This window comes from Ambystoma mexicanum, chromosome 11, assembly GCF_040938575.1.
Source record: "Ambystoma mexicanum isolate Mex_15411 chromosome 11, UKY_AmexF1_1, whole genome shotgun sequence".
Classification (NCBI taxonomy): Eukaryota; Metazoa; Chordata; class Amphibia; order Caudata; family Ambystomatidae; genus Ambystoma; species Ambystoma mexicanum.
Window position 1 is genome coordinate 1,421,874,668 of NC_090934.1, and position 25,833 is coordinate 1,421,900,500.

At 51.1% G+C, this 25,833-nt stretch overlaps 1 pseudogene; it reads right to left on the reverse strand.

Annotated features, from left to right (window-relative positions):
* Positions 1-13,991: 13,991 nt before the first annotated feature.
* LOC138504512 (COUP transcription factor 2-like) lies at positions 13,992-23,115 on the reverse strand (annotated as a pseudogene).
* Positions 23,116-25,833: the final 2,718 nt, after the last annotated feature.

A 25,833-nucleotide genomic window follows, 5' to 3' on the forward strand; every position in this document is an offset into this window, starting at 1 on the left:
CCTTCCTTCCTTCCTTCCTTCCTTCCTTCCTTCCTTCCTTCCTTCCCTCCCTCCCTCCCTCCCTCCCTCCCTCCTTCCTTCCTTCCTTCCTTCCTTCCTCCTTCCTTCCTTCCTTCCTTCGGTAAACGTTATGACTTGCCCCACCAATTATTCTCTCTCTCGCTCTCTCTTTTTTTTAGTATCCCCATCCAGGCCTGTGTGTGGGCCTTTGGCTGGCGCTTCAAGTGGCAGTCATCAGTGTAGTCGACTCTGCATATTAATGCCATCCAGCCAGGCATCCTGGTCGTGGACCCTCTGGCCCCTGGCACAGCCTATGCCGGCAGTGCCCAATGTGAAGGGGTGCCCACTGCACAGCTATGCTCGCAAAGAAGCAGCTGTCATGTTAGCGTAACCATCTGTCCCCAAGGTGAACTCCAAAGCCACTTCAACAGCGATATGTTAGCAAACTGTGCGTCTTCACACAGGGGTGCACCTGATGTTTAGCTGTTATTAAGTGGGCAGCGCAATATGCACGCACTAAATGACGCCCAGTGGTCGGCCCCAGTCTGCTAAAAGGTGGATCGCACACATTAAAATTCTAACGTCGGGGCAGGCGCATTGACCTGCTCGACTGACTGTACGTCAGAGGACCCTGCACATCACCCTATGTTTTATAGGGCGCTTGCCCACAAAGAGAACGCATTTTACTCTATAGGTGTCACTGTTACCCAGCTCAAAGGTCGGCACTCGAAAAGGACTTGTTGAAAGGACGAGCAGCCCTTTACTCGACGGCTGCCGCAGAGGGTCGCCAAGCGCCACGCCGGGGTCTGCAGCTTTCGTAGCTCAGCAGTGTTCGCTCGCAGGGCTGACTTGCTCCTAGTGGCGGTCAACGCCGAGGAATTATCCGTCGTTTCATTTTGGGGTTAAACTTGCTTTCAGGACTGGAGCCCGGCGATTGATATATGCTATTTGGTTATATAAACGGGGGTGGGTAGGGCTGTCACACGGGAAACAAGGTGGCCCACTTTTTCAGATGTTGCACCATTCACTTTGCGCACCCGCAATAACAGAATGGCGCAATGCGCTGCATCATTGTACCCCCGTGCCCTGTTGCAAGTGAGCCCGATGGCCCCGCGTGGTCTAGCATGCTGAGGGTGCAGTGGGGCGCATTACCTGCCCCGACAAAACCCATTTTTCTTTTTAAATCGGACACAGTAGGCCAACAACTACTGGTACATAACTGATTCAGCGCTGTGCAAGGCGGAGAATCTGCGAGGCTGCAGATACGTGGTGTTGGATAAATTGTGCAATCGCGTCCGCTTGGATGACGTTACTGAAAGTGTGTGCAATACGAGAACCCCGAGTTCTCAGTCCAGAGGGAACGGATACTGTTTCGTGTTTATGCAGCAGGCAGAGAGCGCGGATGCTGAGTACACGTGTTCATAATATCTTGTGAAATGAGGCGCCAGGGCGCTGTTTCCCGCCGCCCCCTCGTTGTACTAGTGACCCGATTTCAAACAGTATTTCAGTGCAATACACACAGGGCACCGCGGGCTGTTCTTTAATGCAATCTACCACGAACCAGTGAATTAATGCACGCAATTGCAATCTGTGAAGTATGGCTGCATACACGAGCATATGCCAACGCACCAGGTGTATATTCAGTCATGCAAATTAACACAGACAGGCACGCACACACGCAGGGTTTACTTGATGTGTGGAAGCTCCGAGAGGACGCCGCGTCGGCAGCAGGTGGGTGGCACACTCTGCCCGGTGATTTAGCTGCCTGTGAAGTCTGTTCGCCGGCGGTGCAGCGTGTGGGCACGGCAGCACTGCGGGTCCTCGTTTGCTGGCAACCGTGAACACTGTAGTTATACGTGCACCCCGTCAACAGAATCAGCGAAGGGGCCTAAACCACGGGAAATAACTGCACGGGAGACATGCAGTGGCTTGCGAAAGGTTCCGCTCCTGCGTTCAAGGAGGCTGCCGTGCTGTGCAGGCACGCATCCGCGGGTCACGCATGCATGCAGAGTGCGCGCTGGTCTCGCGTGGCACACGCCCGTGGGATTCTAGGCGAAGGTCGGAGGGGGGCTTACGGTGTTGGGGGCTGCTGATCCAACACCCCAACTGCTTCTAATGAGGGACAAGAAGGTCGCCGGTGTCACACACAATCTGTGTGTTGCTTGTTTGTAGCAGGAGGATTTTAAAATGAAGGCGTGTTACACAGAAAAGCATTGCATAGGGCCCGAAATTAAGCAAACCAGGGTGTCAGCCAGAAAAGTGTATTTTTTGTTCTTAATATTTTTTAAAAACTTTTTTTTTAGACAGAGGCCCATTTCTCACAAAGAATCATAAATGTAATTGATCAAGTGGAGACGTGGGGCTCGAACCCGCTCTCCCACGGGGTAGATGACCCGTGTCTCCATAGAAACATTCCCACTGGCGGGTAGCTTCCATGCGTGGGGTTTAACATTCTGTCTTCACGCATGTGCTTGGATTCCCGCGGGTATCCGTGGGTCCTATCCCGGATATCGGTGGTATGTGGCCCTCGCGAGATGTACAGGTGTCGACCGTGGACACTGGGCACGCACACCGGGCGACCCAAGGCCCCAGACACGCCTTCGGATATTGGCAAACCCAAGACGGGGAGAAGATGTGAGCGATCGATGGCTCGAGACAGAAGTCATAAATCAAGCGCTCGCCTCTGACATCACGTAATGATATAATTAAGATGAGAGCAGAGGCGGATAACTGGGGGGGGCACTGTCATTAGATAAACGACCACATCCTTTAAAGGCACTCCCCTCTGATGGAGGCAAGGGCCTCGGCGGATGACTGGAATCAAGCATCAGATGCAGGACTTTGCCACGCGAAGTGATGGTCGGGTGACCTGTTGAAGAGGGAGGGGGCAGTGCAGCAATCACACTTCGCCGAAAGTAACGTACTCCCCGCTCACTAAAGTAACGCACGAGGCGCTACATTTTGAATTTGCAATAATATTTGCGCCCATACTCAAGAAATCTAGACAAGGACACGTCCACAGTGGATTCAGGATAGGCGAGCCAGCATGCCTTAACTGCAGGGGGGTGGTGGGGCTGTTGTGAGTTCTTTATATTGTGTAGCGACCATTGAGATGTGCAGAAAAATCACAACCCCGCCACACGCATGCATTCGCAGACACAACATGCACACACATAGAATCAAACACACTCTCGCATGAACACCCTGCCCCTCTCCACACACACACTGCTCTCTCGCACACACTGCTCTCTCTCACACACGCGCGCACACACACACAGCCCAGAGTCATGACACCATGTGATATGTCAATGCTCAAAAACTGTTGTCCTGTGCCACATACTAGGCTACGAAAATTGTTAAACCTGGACATAGTAGCGTCCCATTGGGGAAACGCTGTTCTCAATCGCCCCCTCCTCGACTCTTCCCTAAAGGAGCACACGCATGCAACCACGTCCGAAGACATTAATACCACCCTCCATGGTGCCACAAAGTCAGTGTGGTAGTGGAACCTTCCTCCTTCTGGCCCCGCTCCTTTTCACAAATCAAAGTGAGGGGGGGGCGGATGTGTGCACCCATTCATGCAATATTGTGCACGGTGTAAAGTGACTTTGACTGCAAAATTAACTTTGCACTGGCAAACAAAATAAAATAAAACTCTGCACAGTTCCATGAAACTGGCCCGTTTTACACCTCGCTAGGCACACGCTCTCTTGTTACGCACAAGCCCTCGGCACGTCCACACCCATCCCCACACAACAGCAGACACTTCGTGTCAAACCAGCCAATGCATCCATCGCGCGCAGCAGCCACAGCCACGTCAATGGTTACAGCAAAAAGGACTCATTTGGTAAAACGTGGGTTATTGGTTGTGGTGCTTGGTTTTCATGAAAGGCGCTTTCCAAAGGGGGAACCCCGTTGAAAAGGCGTTGTACGTGAGGCCCAATGCCTGAAAACCCAGATCACAGAACAGGTGTGTGCATGTGCAGTCGGCTTAGCCCGAATTATGGCTGCGTGTGTGTGCAGTCAGTGCCCCGCATTTACTATCCGCGCCGCTCAACAACACCCACACACAGCACGACTGTAAACTTTGGCGTGTGAAGTTTGCATTTCTCTGACCATGTGGCGCCACGCAGAATACAATCGGCCCTCGTCCGCTGTGTGTTGAGAACAGCAAGAGGTTGGGGAGCTGGTTGCCCTCAGCAGAAGCGGGCAAACTCAACACGTGAACCCGCTGCCCAAGCGGTCCCGCCCGCAGGAGCGAGTGCCGACTCCAGGGAGGTGCCTGTCGAAAGCGCCGCTATTTAGTTGAGAATAACCAGGAGAAGACACAACTTAAAACTGCTGCCGGGTGCAATGGGGGGGCACAGTTCTTCGAAATTAATGTGTGCGCTGGTGTTCGGAATGGGCGAACAAATGCCGTTGCTATAACACGCAGAAAAGAAAAAAAAATTATATATATATTGGAGACATACAAATGTGCAAGCAGGCAATTCAATCTGCCAATACGGGCCTAATTCACAGAAGCCTTTCATAACTGCAAAACCCCCTTGGAAAACGCGCTGTGATTTAGGCCCCAAGACCCTGATTCACGGAACGTTTTCACAACGGGGTTTTGCCATTATAAAACGCGTCTGTGAATACGGACTGGTTTACAAATATGCTTTCAATGGGACTTTCCCACGTTAAAACATTTTTGTAAACCAGGCCCCTCGTGTTTAAAGGCTTACAACACAACCACACTGTAAGCAATTGCGAATACATCCTTTAAATAAAGCGAGCAGGCTAGTTTCAGGAATAGCACATGTTTTGGCTGGTGTGTAGTCCAGCTTTCAAAGTGTTACGTTAGCACGTCGCGGGCCTGATTCACAAAGAGTCTTCCACTGGACAACGAGTTGTGAATCAGGGCCTAGAAACGCGCCCCCCTCACTCACGGCTTTGCTTAAATAATACTAACCGGACACGCATGCGCGTGCTGTGCTGTGTTTCTGTAAGGCGATGCTGCGAATTACAAAGCTTGCAGCCGAGACTGGCCACACCGACCATCGATTGCAGCCGTTTACGTTTAAAAACCATGTTTGAAAAAAACGAGTTGGCCTCTTGTATACGGAATTCCGAAGACGTGGTTCAAGTAAGTACAACCTACTGTGATCCTGTGGGCATGCATGTCCTCCCGCATGTTTTTCCACGTGCAGTCGTCTCCAGAACTTAAATTGAGCGAACATAGTCCGCGAACTTGCCCTTTGGGGCGGCCTTGGCTCCGAATGCGGTAAGCCCTCTCCCCCCCCCCAACCCCCGCCGGCTCCACAAAAGGGGTCTTCGAAGCCGGATTTACTAGGTACCCAATGAACAGCCACCGCCTTCGGTATGAAAGGTTAACCCGAGCCCCCCCGATCCGTGACTGGCATTGGCAAAGGGGCTGCGCCCGGTCAGCACAAAGCCACTTCAAAGGCGTCCTCACAGGCGCACAAACACACAAACACGCTCTCACACTTCAACCTGAACTGCAATTTTCTTTTCGTGTGTGTTTCTTTCTGGCACCACAAAGCCCGGGACTCCTTCAGAGCTCCCCCTCGGTATTATTTGGGGGTGAACTTTGCCATTCTGGTGCCGGCCAATCCCCGTCCTTCTTTTTTTTTTCCTTATGCACCCAGTTGAGAAAGACTCAGCAAAAAAATAAATAATAAATACGATGCAAAGAAGACGGAGCTGAAAGACACACACAACACACCGAGAAAAGGCAAGGATGGAGAGGAGGGGGGGCATATATTGGATTAAAGTAGAAAATAGTGGCTATAAAACAAATCGTGATGGACACCCTAAAGCGTTTGAAGACAGGATCATGCAATTCTAAGAAGAAGCGGGTCGGGCCTGGGCGAATGGGCGAGCACAAGTACGTGCCCGAGCGGAGTAGGCATTTCCGTGTGTGCTTCTATGTATTTGTGTGTGTGTGTGTATGAGAGAGAGAGAGATAGCGACATGGGGGGAGGGTTCTAACCACAGGAAGTAAGCGTGTTCGTGTGTGCGTCCGTGTATGTATGGGTGTGTGAGATGGGGGGGGGGTCTGACCACAGGGAGTAAGTGTGTGTGTGCTCGCGTGCATGTGTGTGTATGTGTGTGTGTGCACGAGAGAAAGCAAGAGAGGAATGGGGGGCCTTACTGAAGGGAGTGGGTGCGTTTGTGTTCGTGGGTCAGCGTGTGTGTTCGTGATAGTGTGTGTGTATAAAATGGGTGATTGCATGTCGGCAAGTCTGGGAGTGTGATTGGGAACGTGTGCACGTGTGTTAGCGTGGGAAAGAAGGAGACCTCGTGGATAGTAGCTGTTCGTGAATACATGAATACATAAAGCGCCGGGAAGGTGGGACAGGCATTTCTAGGAGCTACAGGTGAGGCTTGTGGGAATAGATCGAGGGGTGAATAGGGGTGGACCCCAAACTGTAAAAAAAATAATAATAATTTAAAAAAAAGACGAGCAAGCGACTGGGAAAGAAGAGTTGAGCTCCACATGCTTTCCAACCGTGTGAACTGCGGAAACGCTAATGAGAGACTACCCCCCCCCCCTCCTTTCTATAGTGCTGTGCAGGGAAGAGCAGTTAGCAGAGGGCTGCAGGCAGAGCCGCTATGAACGTGCCATCCAGGGCAGGCTTGGTGCAGAAGTAGCCTGGCAGCGTTCGACTACGTGTCCTCCTAGACGTGTGCAGGGAATCGATGATGGGGGACCCGGCATTGGTACAGATGTCACAGCTCCCCAAACCTCTACTCGCCAAAATGTATTAGAATCCCCGCCTCCTACTTCCAACGACCCCCAATGCCAAACCTTCAAATTATTCAAAATGGGCTGGCCAGATCAGCCGAGGTGAGCACCACAAACAGGTCGAGTGCCGAGTACCCCCGGAGTATGCTTGGAAGCACCCACAGTACTAGTCCACCAAGACACTAATTCTGTAAAGTGGAACGTCCCAGTCCCCATCAGGCATACCATTAAGAAAGTTTGCAAGCATGCCCCCTTCACTTTAATTATTACTCGGCTAAAATCAGGGGTTCAGTTCAACGTCCTGGCGATTTTTTCTTCGGTTCAAATATCTTGGCGTTTTTTTTCCTTCACAGAGTGTGCGAATCCAGCCCGTGTTTTCGAGGCGACCGAGGAGCCTCGGGCTGCAAAGACGTTTGCTTCTTGGTGGCAGTGGGTACAGGGCAGAGAACCGACTGCATTGGGCGAGCGGGCTTGCTTGCTGATCCAGGCATGAGTTGCTGCCATTCAACAAACCAGTTATCAAAATTCTAACAGCGCCTTGATGACCACGGGCTTAGCGCGCTTTATATAAATGTTAAATAAATAATACACATATATATATATTTTTTTTTAAAAAAAAAAACGTAAACCTTGGGCTGCGAATGGCACGAGCTGAAGGAGGGGGCTCGCTCTAAAAATAAAAGACATCTTGAAAGAGAATAACATTAAATTCAATTTAAAAAAAAATCATTGGCTCGCGCAGGGGTCACACCCAGAATTAACGGTGTGTTTTCAAAAAATTGTTAGATAAAGAAGCTCGGGTCCTGAGGAAGGTGCCATCGTGTAAACTTTACTATAAGTCGCAGTCGAGCTGCCCATTGCGTATAATCATTTGGGGAACCCTGACAGAAAACCATTATCACCGGTAACCGGAGGAGCTCACGGAGGCCGCTAATTTTGCAGGAGAGAAAATATGTCAAAACGTACTTTCGCCGTCGAGTTGGGTTGGAGAGCCGTGGACGTGCTGTTTATTTATTTATTTTTCTTCTAAAAATACTAACGGAGCAACACGCTTTCGAAAGGCTCGGCAAGGTGGCCTTGTCTTTGAAAGGTGACGGCCAACAGGCTGTTTTTTTGGAGTCCAGATTGCGAGCAAGCCAGCTGCCATCACGACTTTACTTTCACCTAACGAGAGGGTTTACAATGTTACTTATATGTGTGTGTGGTGGGGGGCGGGGGGTGCCTGCCATGTCTCAGTGCACTCAGGTGTCATCAGACGGGAACCACTCTTTATTTGGGTGGGGGCCTGGGTAGAAATGACCCGAAAGTACTTCGATTTGGGACGTTGTGGGGGGGGGGGGGGGAGAGTTTGGTAAATGAGGACCTGTGATCCGACACTTAGTTCCGAAACGTATGACCTGATTTACACAAATGTTTTCAATTGGACTTTCTCATGGTAAAACATTTTTTTTTTAAATTAGGGCCAAAGTTTCATAACATTCCCACAGTTCAAAGACAAGTGTGTGGAGTCCGGACCGATCCTTGTATTACTTATTTCTTTTTATAGACGCTTTAAATGATAAACATAGTGAAATAATGCAGGCATTCTAAGCGCTACTAAATACATGGCTGGTGGGATATATAGATATATATTTGTGTGCGAGTGTGTGTGTGCGCTTTTGTGTGTGTGAACCGCAGCTTCGTGGCTTCCAGTGCAGCAGCCCCCATCTCCGGCTCCCCCTCGCAGGCCACCTTTTGACACAGCTGCATTGAAGCCAGGCCTGGAGGTCTCGGGAGGTCTCGGCGAGTGACAGTACTCCGAATTGCGGGTAGATGGCACAATTTTCTTACATTTAGAAAGAGGGCCTCACGCTGCGAGCAATAAGCCCATTGCAAAAGGCCTTTCTCTGGAAGGAACAAAGCTCACTGACAGGCGAGGCTCGGCGACATCTCAATGCAGAGGCCGAGCAGAACGCGGGGCCCAGCCTGGCCGCGGGAAAAAGACGCAACCAGGCGCTATTCACACACTGCGCGCAAACGCACGCAGCGCCGGCACGCTAGCCAGCCCCTTGCACTTAAGTGTGGTGGAGAGTAGACTGTGTGTGAGAGAGAGAGAGGGAGAGAGAGAGAGAGAGACGCGAGTCAGAACATGGTGGGGGGGGGGGTGCGGGGTGTGTGTGTGTGCGTGCGTGCGTGCGTGCGTGAGAGAGAAAAGTGGAGTACCTGGATAAAGTGTTTGTGTGTAATGTGAGTGTGTTTATGATTCTGTGTCAGAAAAGGGATGTGTGTGTGTGTGTGTATGTGTGTTTGATGGAGAATATGACCACGTCAGCGAGGCCGCCAAGCTACATGTCTACACGTGTGTGTGTGTGTCCAGTTTGCGTGTCTGGAGGCGTTTGTTTGCTGTCCGCGTGATTGTGCGTGCTAAGGTGAGACTGCTGTTTTGAATTCTCTGCATCCCACCACGGCACGTGCAATATATTTTAAGAGGCGCGTGTTTACTGGGATGTTGTAAGAAGGGGTAACCTGTCACACTCTAAAGGTGGCCCGGAGCAACCACACGTTACCCCCACACTGCCCTGACCCGCCATTCATTCATCACTCGCATGTTAAGGGTAACCTATCACCGGGGACTGCCACGCAAAATAAGTGAGGTCCGGGCAGACAGGATGGCGGCATGGGAAGGGGTGGGTGGGGGCCGGCTGCCTGCTACTAACCCTAAAAACAGACAGCATGAAAGTCGCCTTCCACATCAGACTCCCCAGGCCCGAGGAGACTGCCAACCCTCCACCTGGGCGGCGGTGGCATATTAGAGTGTGGTGGCACAGCCGGACACCAGAACAAAGACGCCCCCCCCGCACACCAACAAAAAAACATGATCAACGAGCGCCAAGACATAGAGTGAAAAACGAGAACATGTTGGCACGGCCCATGGCTAATCCTCCAGTGAAACCGAAAAAGCGCCGAGTGTGGACCGCGGGGCACCGCCGCGTGTTGGACTGGGGTGGGCTACGTTCTGGCTTCGAATACCCCCCCCCCACTCCACACACACACGTGCAGGGGTACCCTGGGGGGCCAATCCATCCTTACCCCACGCTACAGGGAGGCCGGCGTGCTACTGAGCCCTTGCTCCCTTCCCAGCGCTTTAATAGACATGTATTAAATGCTTTTACAGAGAGGCGCGCGGCGCCTGATTACACCCCAGTTATAGTCAGAACATAAACCACGCGCGTTAGCACCAATTTGCTGGAAGGAAATAGAAGGGGGGTGGGGGGGGGGATAAGGCTAGCCGTGGGTGGGGGAGGGGAGATTTACTGTACAAAGAAAGCGCGCAGGTTTATCGAAATGCTAAGTGGGTGCCTTTTCTTCGTGCTTAGCGCACTGTCGACAGCGGTGGGTTCTGCCCTCGGTAGAACCCCCGTGAGCTGCCCGGGTTCTGCCCTCGGTAGAACCCCCGTGAGCTGCCCGGTAGCCATGCTTCACGGAAGCGAAGATAGGAGCGCCTAGAAGCTTCATCTGAAGTATTCTTCATTTTTTAAGGTGGTTAAAAGCTTAGGGTGCGTTGGCACACAGTACATTATTCGCAACATTCAAAAGAGTAAAATACATTATTTTTCATCAATAACAAAGTCATCAGATTAACTGATAAAAATAGCCTCAGGCTGACACTGTACAGCAGGGATATTGCGTGTGGTTTGGGGGTGGGAGGGAACCGGGTGGGTGCAAACAAACTTTTTTCAATGGAATCCGATTGAAAACTGGTTACCCCAAACCCCCTCCCCCCCCAAATACATCTTAAAAATGCATTTCCACCCTGCTCGTGCCGATAGTTGAGGTGCAGTCACGGTCTGTTTTGTGCACATTTGTGTGTGCACGCTCATTATGGATCCCCCCACCCCTCCAGCAAACACATGGGAATTGCCCCCTCGCGCGCAATAAAAGTACACGGAGACCGTCGGCCCCCAACCGCGGAACCCACCTATAACACTGTGCAGCAGCAGGGAGCCTCGGCAAGGGGGCCTCCGGCTCGGGAAAGTTTTTCCGGAGGGACATAAGTGCAAGTGACACCGCTGGGGGGACGCTCATTAGTTCGTTGTCCAACTCTAATAAGGAGAGTGGAGTGCAAACGACGTGACTCGGTCTCAACGCACGCGCTGTCAACTGGAATCAGCGCCGTGCAGGCGTGATCCCAACTGCAGCTAACCGGGCTGCTTCGCCCCTGCACCCCCAGCAGCACCCCCCCCCCCTCCCGCGCTATAAGAGTCTGTTCGATGGAATAAACGTTTCCACAGCATTGGGGGGGTGAACTGGGGATCCTGTGCACAAAGATTGGAGCATAGGGAAGGGTGTATTCAATCGGATGCCTTGTGTGAGGGCCATTCTGTGCCTTACCTGCCGACACTGGGCACGCCAGAGTCTGTGGCAAGGGCACTGCCCTGCAGAACAGGGCCCAGCCCCACATGTGTTATTACAATCAATCGAGGCCCAACCGAGAAAGCAGATGTGTTTTCTTTTGCTAATAGCAGGCCTTCTGCTTTCTGGGGATCTTGGTAACATGACAGGTTTTTCTGGGAGGGGGCGAGTAAACGCCCCCCCTCGTTTAGCAAGATCAGGCGGATTTCTGAAGGAAGGCGTCTTTCCAGACTCCTAGCCCCCCCTCCCCACCGCCCCCCCCCGCCCCCCCACACTCTAAGGTAAAGTGTCCTGCCTCATCCACACACAGGCAAACATAGGCCCTGCTTGAAATTAAAGACGTGTGTTTGCTTTGTCCAGAGGGGGAAGGGGGGTCTAGCTTCTTCTTGCTAGTGTCCCCAAACGTGCACAGCCCAATCGTGACCAGCCTCCAAGAATGCCCCCCCCCCCCCCAGATGCCCCCGTGACCTCCGCCGCCGGGTTCTGCTTCACCGCTACCCCGTAATTCCCTTTCAAACCTGCACTTTTTAAACTATGCGGGAACTCCCCTTTGCCGTATAAACTGCACAATGTTTTGCCTCGGCGCACAAAGCGGCGACCCCCCTCCAAAGCCAACATGTAAAGAAAACTTGGTGGGTCTGGGGGTCCGATTACAATCCGGGAACAGCGGTAAGTGCTTTAAAATCGCTGCATAATTAGATTTTCATGAATTTCGCCATTAATTAGTCAGCCGCCCCGCAGGGAACCATTGGGACCTTGAAAAATGTGGTGAATCGCATGGAGTCTTGTATTTTTTTTTTATGTTTTATAACCAAGCCTCAGCACTTTCAGAGGCAGGACTGGAGATAGAAAATTGCACCAAGGCCATGGGGCTCTGCGGGGGGGGGGGGCGGCTCTTTGCCTCATCAAGACTGGTGCTTCTCCCCCCCAGAGCTGTGCAAGTCCCACACCAGCATCCCCGGGAAACAAGACGCCCGCCTGTCCTTAACATGTATAAAGTAACACATATGAAGCGGTGCAGTTGAATGGACGTGCGGGTGGCCTGTACTGGAGCCTGGGGCCCAGGGCTCTGGGAAAGAGTCATTGCTTTATTTAGAGAGATTAAAAAGTAATAACACGGATAGCAAATTAAATGTTCTCTCTCTCTCTATATACATATATACATACACACGTGTGCTGTGCCCCGTTTTCTATATGCTTGTGTATTTTAAAATGTGCGTGTCTGCAGAAGAACATTTTGCACGTCTAGAGAGATGCAAACAACTACATTATTTGTGCACGGGCTACAATGACAGGGGCGTGTACAACTGACACGCAACAAAACACACGGCCACAAATACCCACGCCGGCTCATTGAAGCACCCGGACACATATACACACACACACACCCACTGACATGTAAACAAACGGCATGGACACCCTTGCTTAGATGCAAGCAGCCTAACACACACACACACACACAAGCCTTGACTAAACCTAGTACACGGTTATAAAACAAAACGGTGGCACACAGTCACATAGCAGTACATTGAGGAACACACACATAGCAAAATTAACAAACACGCCATGCCCCCCCCCCATACACACACCACAGTTTGAGATCAATAGCACGGGACTGCAAGATGCAAATTGCAGCCAGCGCTGCCTCGGCGCCTCGGGCACGGGTCCGAGCAGGGGTTCGCCTTCTTTTTCCAGCCCCTTAGTACTTTCCCCCGCCAGGGCAGAGCGCAGCCGGCTCCCCCCGCCCGTTCTCCTGCCGCAGACCGGTTGCACTCCCCGGCCGTCGTTGTGCGCCAGCAACACACACAGCTCAGCCGGAACAGCTGCCCACTGCGGGCACGGATTCGCCCACAAGCCTTTCCCCGGGATTCGGCTACAAATGCAGGGGAGCGGGACCCGGAGAACGGCCGTTGCCCCCACCTAGAGGAAGCCAATGTGTTTCCCATTACCAGGCTCCGGCGCCCTCGGTTCGGGCTGCGCAGGGAGCCGCCATGTTGGCTGAGCTCACAGGACAGCGAGCTGCAAGGGCAGGCTTTCACACGCAGCCCCCCCCGCAATCCCCCCCTAGACCCTCAAAACGCACGTCTACCCCCTCACAACCGCACGAGCCACCCTGGACCCCCAATTCGCCTCCGCACCCTGGCGCTCCTCAATGTGCACTTTCCAACACCCGGGCTTTTAAATAAATAAAAACGACCCCACCCCCCACCCCCACAACCATAAATCCACGTCAAGCAACTGAGCCGGGAGTCTGTGGGCCACAGAAGGAGGAGGCGGGGAGGGCTTGTGGGGGGGGGGGGTAGTCTTTCACAATATAACAGAAACCCCCACAAGCACTCTCTCTCACACACACTCACGCTTTTCTCACACGCCTCCGCAATGCCATTGTGTCATTTTTAACCGACTCTGAAGCATGCCTCTGCTTTTCTCGCCTTCCTCGACCGGCTACAATAAATACACGGGATTCACCATAAAGCTGCACAGCTCTAGCGAGGAGAAAAGGGCAGTTGCAGGGAAATCAGTCGCCATGTTTGACTGTTGTTTTCTTTAAAAGAACTCGCCCAATTCACACAAGAAAGGCCCCTCCAGCCCCTGCCTCCCCCTCTTTTGTCCTCTTTCACTGGCCGGCTAAGGCTTTTGTTCTAACCCAGCGTGCAAAGAAAAACTTTCTTTAAATGCCGTAAACTTAAACCGGGGGTCTGTAAACATATCTTCCTCGGTGTCCCCCCCCCAGCCTCCAACCACCCCCAATCCACAAGTAGGCACATTTAACTTGCCCCAATCGGAGCTCCAAGTTTACAAAAGACTGTTTTTGCATGCGAAGGAGTCAAAGACACAGTGGAGGACGTTTGCTTTGAAAATCATAAATTATAATTTAATACGAATTAAACAATTTACAACAAATGCTTTGTTTACAATAGGCTAACACAAAAAACAAACGAGAAGTATCCTGCGGTGTGTAGTCGCAATATAAATTCCACATACTCACATGTCACTTGCAATAGAAAAAGCTACCTCTAAATTCAGCGATACCCCCCCCCCCCCCAATATTATTTTATTTATATATGTATATATGTATATAAGAAGCTGTGGGTCAGATGTCAAACTAATTCTCCAAACTCGCAGTCTTTCATTTTGTCTTTTTTCCGGTCCAGTGTGTCTAGTTGGAACACGCTAGAGACCTCGGTGTGTTCTGTTGTCTTTTGCGAACTAGTCCCAACCGTCATGTTGTGAGGACCACAACGCGGTCGTAGCCTATGTGTGCAGCAGGGCGACACCCCCACAGACATCAGACACAATTGGAAGCTTTCCTACACAAGGAATCAGCCGCGACCAAAAAAATACAATAAAAAAAACAACAAAAAAAACGCAACAAAAATGCGCTGGAAAAATAGCTCCCCCTCCAAACCTCACCCTGCTCAGTTTCTCCTGATTATTACAAGGGCTATATTCTAAATGCACATATTGCATGTACAGAGTCGAGCAATGTACATGTATATATATATATATATATATATACACACACATATGTACCCGAATTACACTATGCTGATGACCTGCAGCCATGCCTTCACAGTCTAATGTAGAAAAAGTGGACGTGTTTGCATCCTATGTACATTACCAAAAAAAAACAAAACAACAAAAAACAAAAATACCTTCAGTGCTATAAGCAAAGTCACTCAGTTTTCAAGATTTCAAGACCTCCCAACAGCCACCAAGGATACACGGGGAAAGTGGGGAAGCACACCATGTCGTTGAAAATCACGCGATATTTCAGAAGAGGCTCCGAGGAGACCCAGCCCTGTATTTACAAATACTGCTATTAGCTTGCATGGGTGAGGTTGTGCCTGGCAGGTTTCATATCAGAAAACAGGATAGTGAGCTCAAGAGTTGAAATTCGGTTCACAACAATACCTTCGCTATGCAGGCACTTAAGTGTGACAAATAGAAGAGACATTTTGTGTCTGCAAAATCCTTGTTTAGTTAGCAGGGGGCGTGGGTTGTGTCAGGGGGTGGTTCAGAATACGGTATAACTCTGTCCCTGTCAACGGTAACACTTGCCTTCCTCCAAGTCAAGAATACACCAGCACTCGCTTTCCAGGACAAACTGACTGTGGCAGGGAGATCAGTTAGAAACCAAAGATGGAAAGGCTAGAACATTTTTTTTTTTAAACAAGGGCAGTTTTTTGTATCCCTGTCGGCCTCAAAGACATTCGTAACAGCCAAACGAGTTTCAGATATCAAATCGTTTTTTTAATTTCTGAATATTTTTTGTCCATTTTCTGCTTGGATTATAACAGACAACGACTCGACCAGACAGTTCAGCTATTATAACGTGTACAGTATTACATTAAATGTTGCACTTAAAAAAAAAAAGAAAAACAGTTTTAACACAAAACTGTTAACTCTAAGATATTGAATCAATCACATTTTCTCTAAGTGCCAACAGTGTTATTTGTCATGCTGATTTCAATGGTATTTATTTTCGTTGAAAAATGGGGGGGGGGGCAACTATCAACAATTACTATACAAAAGGTTTGCAGATATACAAATAGGTGTAAGTGTGTCAGAGCAGTTGAAGACGCGAGAGGAGCCCAGTTGAAATTGCAATAAAGACAAACAGACCCTGTCAATCAATGCCGCATTGTCTGTGTCTTTGACACCGCCCACTTCGTGAAATTAAGTACTCTTTTCTTTCCCTCAAATTATACGAACGGAAATATGTTGGGCCATTTAAGTGACGCAAGTGGTTCATTAGGAGTCTAACAGAAGAGCTCTAAGCTGCGTGAAATTTAGAAGGGACGTCACGTATAAGTGCGCTGTCGCTAAATAACCTTATTTTAAGTCCCATTAGATTTCCTATGGTAGTTTTGGTGGACTCTGTTTTAATTCTTACAGAACACATGTATTAAGGATATAATTTCTTTTTAAATTTGTTTTAAAGAAGCCAGGGTTATATCAAAACAGTATTACTTGAACCACAGAATAAACTGGTTTGAAACCAGAAAAATACAAGAAAAAAACAGCTATAGATACATAGACACAGGACAGTCAAGAATTTGGAAAAAAAAAAGACTTACTTTCGCCTCTCTGCTAATTGTCTTCAAATCTCCTTAAATGCACTTTTAGCGATATTTTTTAAAAGTTTACAAAAAAGACTAATTTCTTTTGTATTTTTTTTTTTACAAAAATGATAAGTAGCAAGTTGTTGTGAATGACCGACACAGGAGTTTTGTTTGCAGTCTGTAAAAGTTCAACGACAAGTCTTTTTTTTTTTAATTTTTCAGTTCACATTCCTTTCAATTCTTCCCTTCGCCTTCTTCTGGTAAACGTGTTGTAACAGCCTTTCTTTTTTGTTTGTTTGTTTGTTTGTTTATTTTGTGTTTTTGTTTTCTCCTCGCTTAGCAGGAGCACTGTAAGCCAACTGACCCCCAAAGTCTGTAGAGCGTCCACTTGTGTTGGTATTTTTTTTGTTTTCTGAGCCCCCTCTTGTGCAGTGTCACCTTTACTGAATTGACATGTAAGGCCAGTTGAAACTGCTGCCAGAGAGTAGCATATCCCTGATCAAAGTCTCTATGGGGGTTTTACCTACCAAGCGGACGAAAAACAGCTGTTCAATGACCGACGAAGACACTGTGCGCAGGGAAGGGAGGCGAAGCAAGAGCTTCCCGAACCGGGTGGGCTGGTTGGGGTACTGACTCCGTACGTACTCCTCCAGGGCACACTGGGACTTCTCCTGCAAGCTTTCGACGTGCGCTACATCGGACAGGCCACAGGCATCTAGGAGGGGGAAAAAGGATAACAACATTTGCAAAGATCAGCTTTTTTTCCGAAGGTTGTCAGCAAGATCAGTCATCAATAATCGCCTTAATGGGGCGAACACAAGTCAGCAGGCAATGCTCATCGTGTACCAAGAACGTGCACATGCCATCACTTTCAGTAAGAATACTTTTCTAAATGCTTTCTGTCCTCGGTGGCGAAGGGGTTCTCGGCTCGGCACCCACACTTGGAGGGGGCGGGACATGTTGCAGTGTTGTGGGTGCACGCACTGACTGTTATGGGGAGTCCAGCGGGGAGCTGGGGGGGCCTGGCGAGGAGTTTCTCAGAAGGCCGAGGAGCTTTCTCCCGGTTCGACTTTGAAACTGACTTAAGTGGCCCTTTAATGCGGCCCTTGTCAGTTTCCCCCCATTCAGAGGCAGCCATGCAAACCGTGATCTCTCTGTTTCCCCCCCCCCCCCCCGGCCCCCGAAAGGGTTTTTTTTCTTTTTGTTTTGTTTGCATGCCTCCTTCGAACAGTTTAAGAGCCGCCTGATAGAGTGTTTACGTTTTAATTTAGGGCCGGGGGAAGAGGGGACAGAGGGAAGCAAAGAAAAAGCAAAATGAGTTCAGTTAAAACCAGAAGCGGTTCTGCAGAATGCACACGGTTGTGACCTGACCTGCCTCGTGCAGGCTGTGCACATGCCTGCAAGCGCAATTAAACGCAGTCCCCATAGATTGAAAGCGTGTTTACCTCGCCTTTAAACGCTTTTTAAATGAGGGCACTTACGTCAGAAGTGAGTGTTCTGGTCCTGTATTTTTTGTTTGTTTATCTCCCGTGTCTGTAAGAATCTATCGTGTCTCTAAATGGGTGGGTGGGGGGGGGGGGGCAGGGGGGAGTGACATGGCCCGCGCAACAGGCCTCGTGCTTTGCAAATAACATAAATCACGACCCTACACCCCCACCCCCAAGGCAACAGTGTTGCGCTGCGAGGCCGTGGATAACGTCTCGAACCCCAAACACAGAACTGCGCACTAAAAGCACGCGGGGAGGGCAATTTTAACAAACACAATAAAGGGTGTGTAATTTAGAGCTGTCATGCGCCGGAGCCTGTCTTTTCAATTCATCGCCCAAAGCAGATGAAAAGGCGAACGCCCTGTTTTCAAAGTACGGAGCACACATACTTATGAAAAATAAAAGCCCGGTACATGACCCAAAACCTGGAAAAGATCCAAGCACGACTCGGCTCCCACAAACCCCTAAAGAAAACAAGGGACGGGCTTGTGGGTCGCCTTCTCCCCGCATACACTCCCCTTTTCCTTCTGTTTCCTGGTATCAAGTCGAGCAACTGGGATGAGTAATTGCTGCCCAGGGGCTGCCTCCAGTTCAGAGAGTGCTCTTGGCATGTAAATGGCAGCCGTGCACACGCTCCACGCGCGAGTGCAGCGCTGCACACCCTCGGCAGAGCCCGGACAATGCGAAAGTGAAAGTAGCCCCGGAAGAGGCGGGCTCAGGCCCCTCGGATATATCGTATCCCTCGCACGGGTTACCCTTGCGCCGCGCCTAATTACGCAGCCCGTGGGAAAGAAGCCTCGCCCTTGGCACGCCGAGGGGTGCGCCCTGTGACAGTCTGGGGACACCTCTAGACTCCCTCTCGATGCATTGGGAGCTGGCTCACGCGGGCCCTGATTTCAAACGTCAGGAAATAACAGCAGTGCACGATAGTATACACAATATCAGGCTTTTCTATTCGCATGCAATGGGCAGGTTTCATGCACACGTGTATCGATGTGCGTGTATGCATGATATTATAGGTGTGTGAGCATACACGTCTGTGTTGATGTCTTTTGCGTGTGTGTTGTGTTCGAGTGTGTCTTTGTGCATGCGTGTGTGTAAAGCGCGCGATCCTTGAAAGATAGTGAGACAGATAGACAATATATAGATAATAGCACATATCACACACGCTTCAGCACGTACGCACGCACACGCTCGCACACACCCACGCCGAAACGCAGACATATACATGTACACATGCATTTATTTAGGACCTACTTTCAAGTACACGCCCAAACAAGCACACACACGTGCTCGACATATATCTGTGTATGTATATATATATATATATATATATATATATATACACACATATATATACGTATATATATATATATATATACATATAGATAGATAGATAGATAGATAGATAGATAGATAGATAGATCCAAGTGTAGATAGATAGAGAGAGAGAGAGAGAGAGAGAGAGAGATAGGGAGATAGATAGATGGTTTGGATATTGGTAGGTAGAGAGATAATTAGGGTTAGATAAATAGAGATTGATAATTATGAGCTGATAAATAGATCGATAGATGGATGGATGGATGCATAGATAGACAGACTGATGGATTAGAATAAAGAGGCGTGCAGTGTGGGCGGGCTTTCATGGACTAATGCGGATGTGTGTGTGTGTGTGTGCGTGCCTGTATAATGCAATGCGTTTCTAACGGTGCACGGCGACACGTGCATGCCAAGGCAACACATACTAGGTACTGCTTGTTACCCGGGTAAGCCTGCTTTCATTACACACGTTCGGGGAGATGTGGCGGGGGTGGGGGCGTCGGGGAGGTCGAAAGGACGCCCAAACGTGTTCGTCTGCCCAAGGAGGCTGTGCACGCACACACATACATACGTGTTGATGCAGCTCCTCGTGGGTGACATCGCCCTGACACGATGCCGCCAACCATTCACACTGTTCGGCGCCTGTGTGGGGGAGAGGCCCTTTTAATGAGCTTCCCCGCCGTTTTAAAGTGTGCCCACTGCTCGTGTTTCTGCGAGGGGGGCCGGAGGCCGCCGTCGGCGGGATCTCTCTTCACTAGTTTCGACTTCCCCATCTGCGCACCGGGCGTTTATTTGCACAATTCTGGCCTTTCCGCGAGATGTGTGTCGTGCGCTGTGTTGTGTGGAGCGAACATGTTCATGTCAACATTGCAACGGTGGCCAGGCTTCTTAAAAGGGGGAGGCATGCAGACATGCAGATGGGTATGGCCTGTGCCCTTAGCGTGACCCCCAGAACCCAGCCTTACCTGAGGTAAAGAGCACGATGGCCTTGAGGCAGCTGTACTCGGCCGAGTCGACGTGCAGCGCCTTGAGCTTCCCACCTGCTCCTGGAAGATGCGTATGTGGTCCATGAAGGCCACCACCCGGTCCGCGGACATGGGCGAGGCGTGCAGGCCGGCGGCGGCCAGCAGGGGGGCCACGTGCAGGGGCATGGAACACTGGGCGGCGTTGAGCACGAAGAGCTCCGCTCCAGGTCAGCCGCAGCAGGGCCACCTGGTCCGTGATCTGCAGGTCCGGGAAGAAGGGGATGTTGCGGGCCCACTCCACCGCGCTGAAGAGCATGCGGGCGGCCAGTTCACAGATGTTCTCGATGCCCATAATGTTGTTGGGCTGCATGCACTGGCTCCCAAACCGGGAGGTGGGGTAGGGCTCGGCCTCAGCAGCAGCGAGATGTACCCGGACAGGTAGGAGTGGCAGTTCAGCGGGTCTCCGTTGGTCAGGGCGAACTGGCCGTGAGTGGGCTGTGTGGGGTGGCATTCTGCCCCGCTGGACGGCTGCAGTGAATAAGGAAGAAACTACAGCAATTAATACCTGAATTGTGCTGAACACCTGCTCACAGTTAGTACACACCCGGCTGCTCCCTGCCTGTGCCCCACCCGCAAAGGCCAGGAGGCCTCGCAAGCAGCCGCCCCGGCCTCTGGTCTCTGCACACATTATCATCAAGGAAACGCACCCCCAGGACGCCCCCCCAGCCATTTAAAATAGTGTGCAACTATGCCTTCAGAAAAGAAACACTTCCTATGTAAACAAAGATTCCTAGCCGGTTGTGTTGCATTTTTCTTTCACATTATTTCTCCATATACAGAGTTCATTTAAAACCACTTCCCCGCAAACAATCAAAAAGAGACCTGGGCTTTGGCACCCCAAAACCAGAGCCACCCCCACCCTTAAAAAAGGACACTCCAGCATGCAAACAGCACCGAGCTCTGCTTTCTGATCACACGTTGCTCGCCTGCTTCCAGGCGGCGAGGCCTTTCAATTCACCGCACATTTGCATGGGGGCGAGCGACAGACAGTTAAGCGGAGGGAAAAGGGGGGAGGTGGGGGCGGGTGAGGAGACAAAGGGAAGCGGGAGGGAGAGGAACCCAGCGAGAAAGCCGCCTGCACGCCCGGATTTAGGACTCGCTTTCGGCGCATTAAGCACAGTTACTGTTGCGAACGAGGAGGCCACGGCGAGAACCCAGGCACCCCCCCACTCACCCTTAACCTACATATGGCCTGAGCTTCTAGAACACGCAACGGCCACGCTGGGAATTCCGCTTAACTGTTCCCTCCCCACCACTCCTCAACGGGCTCACAGCCTCACAACTTTGCAGGTAATCGCACCAGACACCACCCTTAGGCGAGCCACCCCGGGCGGACAAGACAGTTGCACACGGTGGCTGCTTAAAAACACACTCGATCCTAAAAGACAGCACCAGACAAAAGCCAGAGAGAGAGAGAGAGAGCCGGGGGTGAGGGGGGGGGGGGGGGCAGGCAGGCTGCAGGGACAGCCGAGGGTGTCTGCGGTGGGTGAGGCGTGCTCTGCACAACCGACACATGCACAGCCGGGTTCTCGGCTCCTCTCTGCAAGATGGTGAGGGGGGCGAGGGCCCGTGGAAAACAGGTGGAGGGGGGGGGGGCGCGTCAAGGCTAAGCACTTTCTTTTCTGTGGGAGGGGGGGTAATACCTGCAAAGAGAGGGCACGATGAAGAGATGGAGAGACATATGCCAAACCAAAACAAGCCAGGACTCATGCGCGAGGTTAGCAGGAAAACACACACACAGGCACCACGCGCCCCGCACAACACATGCACATGTGAGAATGAAACCAAAAGGAGGCTGGTAATTACAGGTTTCAAAGGAAGGAGCAAGCAGATGATTTTTTTTTCTCGCTCTCCAATATATTGGAGTAAGTTAGTTTCCTTTCACTCCTCTCTCCACTTTTCCTATCCCTTTCTCTCTCCTCTCTCTCGCTTCATAGATTTCAAACACAAACAGTGAGTGGGGTCGGGGGGAAGGGGGGGGTGAAAAAGCTGGAAAACAAATGAAATCCCAATACCTTCCCGTCTCATGCCCACTTTCAGACACTTCTTGAGGCGGCAATACTGGCACTGGTTGCGGTGGTGCTGGTCGATGGGGCAGTTCCGGTTGGCCCGGCACGTGTAAGCTGAGGTTCCGGCGCACGCTCCGCTTGAAGAAGCTCTTGCAGCCCTCGCACGTGAACTGGCCGTAGTGCTTGCCGCTCGACTTGTCCCCACACACCACGCACTCGATGTGCTGCTGCTGCTGCTGCTTGTCCCCCTGCTGGCTGGACGGGTTGGACGGGTTGGTCTGCGACGTGGGGTTAGGGGGCCCTCCGTGCCCTGGAGTCTGTGGCGCGGGGCCGGGAGGCCCCTGCGAGGGCTGCGATCCCTGGGTGACTGGCACATCGTCCTGGGGGTCTCGCCAGGCGCCGACTACCATTGCCATATCTCTGGGGCACCGTTTTCAAACTTTGTGGTGCACCGTCTTGCGCTCTGCTGGGTGAGGAGAGAGGGGGGTCTTGTGAAGACTCGCGGTTCTCCCCTCCAGGTCAGCTGGCAGCCTGGCTCGGTGTGTAAATCGGATCAGCCCCGGAGTGGGCTGGGTGGGCAGGCGAGCGAGTCCGGTCCTCTTTGCAGCAGGGCGAGCCTCTCAGACGTGGGGTGCAGCAGTGCAGGGCAGGAGGATATCTGGGGGCCGGGTCCAGGGCTGCGCGGGCTCAGCCATTCAGGAAAGCCATGGGCAGGGGGGAGAGCGCTTCAGGGTGGGGGGGGGGCGGACCAGGACGCAGCCCTGCTCTCCTCTCTCCTCTCAGCGCCGGAGTCCAGGCACACCGCCGCCGCTGCTGCTTCTTCCTGGGCAGCTCTCAGCCCCGAATGCAAAGCACAGGAAGGAGTCAGCCTGGGCGAGGACGCAGGGGGGTGGGGGCATGAGATCCGCGAACTCACCGCCGGCAGAACATCCTACAGGCTCCAGTTAGGGAAATGCACAAAAAAAAAAAAAAAAGCACACGCCAAAAAAAAAAAAATATATAAGACAGGCAGAGAATGGAGCGAGGGCGAATCAAAGGGTTCCAGAATGCCAGGGAGGGGCTCGGCGGCGGCTCTGCGCTTAGAGGAGCAGCCTGGCAGAGTGCTTTCTCTCCAGCCGGCTCACAGAGCTCTCTATATAGTGAACTTTGACACGACTGCTGCAACTTAGCACACGTTGCCATGGCGACGGCTCGCCTTATAAGGAAGGAGGCTGTGTTTGACTGGCCAGGGCAGCCGACCCTCCCCCTGGCAGCCATTGGCCAGGCAGCTTTGAGTGGCTGCTGGCTGCCGAGGGCTGTCACGGAGTCCTGCGTGGTCCTAAAGGGAGAATATCTGAAATCCAGTTCATTGGAATATGCATATATATATTTTTTTATGCACTGTGTACTCGTGTTATTTATACGCTTGAAATATAGCAGCGCCAAAGAGCATTATATCGATGAAGGGCGGCGATGAGCTGGTAAGCGAGACTTTACACATTAACTGTGACAACACATGGGGCACGTTTCTCTGCATATCACACATTGTGTTACTGGCTGAAAACGCCGGGAATGATTGCAATGTGTCAATGATTGCGGCTGGGGGTCAGCGTGCACCCTTCGCGGGGTGAGGAGGGGGGGGGCAAGTGGCGAGGGCCCGGAGTCCGCTGGGTGCACGAGGGTGCGTTGGGGGGAGGGCTCTGAGAAGCGAGCTCTCGGCGCAGTGACATTTCCGAGCAGAGGTTAGAGCGAGTGCACGCCGGGGCAAAGCCCTTCCCTGCCGGCCCGAGCCTCCGAGGCACTTTCAGCAAGCGGCTGCCACCTTTTCAAGGGGCTCGCGCCCCTTGACGGAGGCAGAGCCCTTCCCATCCAGGTCGCGAGCCTTTTATTATCAGTTGTTTTAATTGCTAGAATAAGCAAAGGGAGCATTGGAAAAGTGTCCATCATTGTCTCCTGGCAATCTGAAATCACAACAGGAAATCCAATGTGGAAATGGCACCCCGAAGCCTGCCACCTTATCTCCCAAGACGTGCTGCATTCCACGCCACACACACACACACATATATATATACACACACATACTCATTATATCATATATGGAAGTATGTGCATATCCGTTCATTATATTGTACATGCAGGCCTTCACATACTCCCTTGTTTTAAAGTCGTAACATATGTGGGTTAATATAAATGAGGGTCAGTATATATATATATATATATATATATATATATATATATATATATATACACATATATTTATACATGAACACAACGTGTGTCTTATACGTCTTCTTCAAAATGTTAAAAGCAATGTATACAGTTATATTTATATGTTTTCAAATATATATATATATATATATATATATATATATATATATATATATATATATATATATATATATATTATCGAACACACCCATATGTCTATATGGGTACTTGAAAATGTTGAAAGCAATACATCCATACACAACCATGGAGAAATATGTATTTGTATACGGGGACTTGAGCAGAAACAGATGCATGTATTAGTCACATATATTGTGTCCGCGGACTCTTAGGTTTTATATACCGATTTCTTTCTTTCTTTCTTTCTTTCTTTCTTTCTTTCTTTCTTTCTTTCTTTCTTTCTTTCTTTTCTTTCTTTCTTTCTTTCTTTCTTTCTTTCTTTCTTTCTTCTCTCTTCTTTCTTTCTTTCTCTCTTTCTTTCTTCGGCCCCTTGTTCATTCTATCCCCCATGCCCGCCTGTCTCCGCTTTCGAGGTACGCTCACGCCCCTTCGCACTTTGCACGCGCTTTGCAGCCTCTGGCCTCACGCCGGCACTCGGTCCAGATGGCAGCGCGGGATTCACCCGTGGAAGGGGCCTGCGAGGCAGCCCACACGCCTGGCATGCTCAGACCGTGCATTGAAGCCCCGTGCACTCGGCCCATCTCAGAACAAACGCCACGGCTGGCACCCAAAGGTGAAAGGCCACCCACAACAAGGGCGCGTTTGAGGGCTGCCGCTCGGTGCACGGAGCCGGGGGCGTGCAGAGGGTGGCGAAGGAAAAGCTGCAGGGTCGGCACGACTTGCAGGCAGATGCACACACCTGCCATTGGGTGTTTATATACAATCCAGCCCGCAGCCACAAAAAGCAGCAATACCCGCTCGCCCTCTTTTTGTCCTAACGTCGCACGTTGCGTGCTGTCGCAGCCGAGAGGACACCTTTATTCCACAGACCCGCACTGTGCCGAGAAAAAGAGACTCGGAGCCTGTCACCTTAACAGTGAACATTCGGGCAAAACTGCTTGACACAAAGCGCCGGAAGACCACCGTGCACTCGGCGCAGCTTCACATTCCGGAAAAAGCATCTCCCTTTTGAAAGACCAAAAAAAAAGCCTTTACACTTTGAATCTGTGTGCACGGAGATTCGCGGGGAGGCCTCGCTCTGCTTCCCCCCATATAACTAGCCAAGGGTTTTGGGGTACACACAAATAATGCCCCTGCGTGGTCGAGCTGCGTCAAGGAGGCCACAGCGAGGTTCTAAAACAGGCGAGAGAAGGTGGCCTGAAATATATACACGACCGTCGTAAAAAAAATGCCAGCTGCGGAGTGACTGGTCAGCCTATGTGTGCCCTACTCCCCAGTGTCAAGTCACCACATACCCGCAGCTTACTGCGGCGATGCCAGCAATTTCCCGCAGCCTGGAATCCCGCTGGGCGATCTTTTGGCCTATATTGTGTTAATATTGGAGTGTTATTTCAAATCACAATCAGCCGGACAAGCATGTGTACTGGAGAGACACCGTGCGCACGAACCGAGTGCCCG